The sequence below is a fragment of the Lucilia cuprina genome, chromosome 3 (assembly GCF_022045245.1).
Source record: "Lucilia cuprina isolate Lc7/37 chromosome 3, ASM2204524v1, whole genome shotgun sequence".
Taxonomy (NCBI): domain Eukaryota; kingdom Metazoa; phylum Arthropoda; class Insecta; order Diptera; family Calliphoridae; genus Lucilia; species Lucilia cuprina.
In genome coordinates this window covers 65,645,764-65,649,533 of record NC_060951.1, presented here as the reverse complement: position 1 = coordinate 65,649,533, position 3,770 = coordinate 65,645,764, and the positions used below count along the sequence as shown (strand labels likewise).

The window sequence follows — 3,770 nt, the reverse complement described above, 5'->3', positions numbered from 1 at the left end:
GACATAATACTCCTTCAAATTCATGCATTAAATGCATGATTAAAATTAAAAATAAAAAATTGGAATTTTGCAATACTAATTAAATACAAAATGAAACATACTCCTTCAAAATTTAAGAAATGTTTAAAAACTTAATTAATAAATGTAGACATTTAAACAGGAGTAAAACAAATATGAAGTACATATAACTTTTTTTTAAATAAACAACCTTGACCAGATTGCATTAAATTTTTGTTTTGTAACATTCAACAAAAATACACACATCATACATATATATATACATACATATATGTATATGACCGATTTTTATAATTATAATCAATTCTATTTTTTTCAATATTTAATAACTTTAAACTGGTTGTTTCTAGATAAAATTTCGCCCAACAAGTTTAAATATATTATATTTACAAATATGCCTACAAAGAGAAAAAAGTTTATAACAAATAAACAAATACAATGATAAAAACAACAACAATAATAATAATAAATATACTATATACATAAGTATTGTGTATTTGCGTAAACAAAACAAGCGTGCCGGTACATTTATAATTCGAAAAGTAAACTCAAACCACATCTACTTTGCAAAAAAAAAAATAAAAAAAACTTAAATAAATGTTTATGTTTAACATGCGGTATTTGCTGCACGTATTCGGTTAGTATTTTTGTACAATGATGTTTTCATTCAAAAAACACAAAACATTTATTCGTAGTACATGAACACAACAAGTCTAAGAAAAATTAAAAATTAAAAAAAAGAATCAGTTTATCGTAGTCAGTTACTAGTGGCCCTTTTAAGATATTTAAAACACGATTTAAGCAATGTTTTTATATAATTTATTTGCAGTTGAAGGAATTCTCTCGAAATTTACAGACAGACAATCAAGCGTCTTTGGATTTCTTGTATAAATTCGATAAATTTAAATAATTTTGAAAAACGAAGCCTTGAAATAAATGTATGTTTATTTGTTTAAAGTTCTTTGTAACTGTTAAATATTTAATATTTTGGTTTTCTTTTTAAATCGCATAGAATCCAATGTTAAATTTAAAACCCCATTATTATATTCTTATGAAATTTTAATCAGTTCTGAACAATGTCGCCTGATGTGGGGATTTGTCCTCAACTTAAAAAAAAAATACATCATCAAATTTGCAAAATTTTTTAACGAAGTTCGTGAGCAAATATGTGTGTGTTTGTGTGTTGAATGCAGCAAATAAACTGCATTCTAATATCGTTCTAAAAGAACGATATTATGTAATATTGCGCCATCTATGTTTCATTAACAACATCATTATTGAAGATAGCTAAGACATGACTCACACACTGCGTCATCTGGTAGTCAGTATAAAATTAAAAGGTGCCTTTGATAAGCGGAAAATACACAATCACGTATATTATTACAACCCTCTGTGTTGTATTTTTTCACTGGGAATTGGAATTTTTCCTAAGGCTCAACAAAATTTCCAATAGCTATTTTTTTATATGAACTAAGCATATGAACTGAAAGGTGGGGTATCTCAGCAAAATCATCCCGATAAGAAATGTACGTGTTTGTGTGTCGATTCCAGCAAATTTTTGCTGAGCTTGCTGGGTTTAGCAAAAATTTGCATTAAAAAATGGAAATGACGAAACAAGGAGTGGAAATGAAGATGCTGTTATCTCGATGATGTTTTATGTTTTTCGAGGTGTATGAGACATTTGTACATAGAATTTTTTTTATTTCAAAATAGCAAATATGAGTAATATTTGCAATTTTTGAAATTTGTTATGAATATATGTACATAAATGATTTTTGGATGTAAAACAAAATTTTAGTTTATATCCACATTTTTACAAAATACCAGAGTATTTATCCAATTGTCCCAATTTATCGGTGGGTATTTGCCCTTTTCCTACGATTTGTAGACAAACGGACATTGCTTGATTTAGCAAATCAACTCCGCTATCTATAAGTATCCAATATATACATATGTATAAACTTTATAGGTATATAGGAAAATTTACAATAAAAATATGAAATGAAATATGAAATGAAATACATTTAATACAACATTTAATTCGCATTGTTTCACATTTAAAATGGTGAGTTATTTTTCATTATGAAAAAATTCTCTAAAATTCAAATGTGAATTAAATCCCTAAAAATTTGGCCGGGCGCAAGGATTTTCTAGTCTGACGTATATTGGACACCTGCTTCGTTAAGAATACACTCTCCGTTTAACAAGAGCGTTCGGCCTAAGGCCGGCTATTTGGGAAATCTATATAAAGCGATTAAACTGAAATGTATTATATTTTGAACCACCACTTTTATAATATAATTTTTGTAATATGATTTTTGTTCAAGTTATTGAAAAACTACATACAAAAAAGTGAATTTTTGCGCAAATTTGTGGAAATGGTAGTGATGTATTTTTTGAAAAATGGTATGAATAAAAAATGGCGCATTTTTTGTTTTTGAAAATTGTCATGAAACGAAAAATTTTAAAAATTAATCAATTTAAAAATTTTATATACATATATTTGAGAAGTGAAGTTTAATATCGCATATGTTCTTAACTACTTACCGGATTTTATTATTCATGATTTTAAATTAATAGATATGTTTCTAATTTGGCAATTCTTAAAAGCATTTGTTATGAATATATGTACATAAATGATTTTTGGATGTAAAACAAAATTTTAGTTTATATCCACATTTTTACAAAATACCAGAGTATTTATCCAATTGTCCCAATTTATCGGTGGGTATTTGCCCTTTTCCTACGATTTGTAGACAAACGGACATTGCTTGATTTAGCAAATCAACTCCGCTATCTATAAGTATCCAATATATACATATGTATAAACTTTATAGGTATATAGGAAAATTTACAATAAAAATATGAAATGAAATATGAAATGAAATACATTTAATACAACATTTAATTCGCATTGTTTCACATTTAAAATGGTGAGTTATTTTTCATTATGAAAAAATTCTCTAAAATTCAAATGTGAATTAAATCCCTAAAAATTTGGCCGGGCGCAAGGATTTTCTAGTCTGACGTATATTGGACACCTGCTTCGTTAAGAATACACTCTCCGTTTAACAAGAGCGTTCGGCCTAAGGCCGGCTATTTGGGGAAATCTATATAAAGCGATTAAACTGAAATGTATTATATTTTGAACCACCACTTTTATAATATAATTTTTGTAATATGATTTTTGTTCAAGTTATTGAAAAACTACATACAAAAAAGTGAATTTTTGCGCAAATTTGTGGAAATGGTAGTGATGTATTTTTTGAAAAATGGTATGAATAAAAAATGGCGCATTTTTTGTTTTTGAAAATTGTCATGAAACGAAAAATTTTAAAAATTAATCAATTTAAAAATTTTATATACATATATTTGAGAAGTGAAGTTTAATATCGCATATGTTCTTAACTACTTACCGGATTTTATTATTCATGATTTTAAATTAATAGATATGTTTCTAATTTGGCAATTCTTAAAAGCATTGTATTGTTACACCGTGATACAATTGGATGAAATTTTCTGAGGTTGCCTCAGATTTTTGCTTATATCTGCGTTATTTATGAACGAATTTTTGTGATTTTAAATAGGAAACTTATGCAAAGCATGTCTGAATTATTGAAGATTTGGATCCCGAAGATCCAAAACTGATAAAAAAAACTGATTTTAACAGACAAACGGACAGGCATACATACAGACGGACATGGCTTAATCGACTCTGCTATCTATAAGAATTTATAATTTATATATACTTT

The 3,770-nt window shown here is 26.9% G+C and overlaps 1 long non-coding RNA gene across 1 annotated transcript; it reads left to right on the top strand.

Annotated features, from left to right (window-relative positions):
- Positions 1 to 526: 526 nt before the first annotated feature.
- On the top strand, positions 527 to 2,024 carry LOC124418910. The gene is made up of 3 exons (XR_006940293.1): positions 527 to 655; positions 848 to 956; positions 1,031 to 2,024. It is a non-coding gene; the product is annotated as an uncharacterized LOC124418910 (long non-coding RNA).
- Positions 2,025 to 3,770: the final 1,746 nt, after the last annotated feature.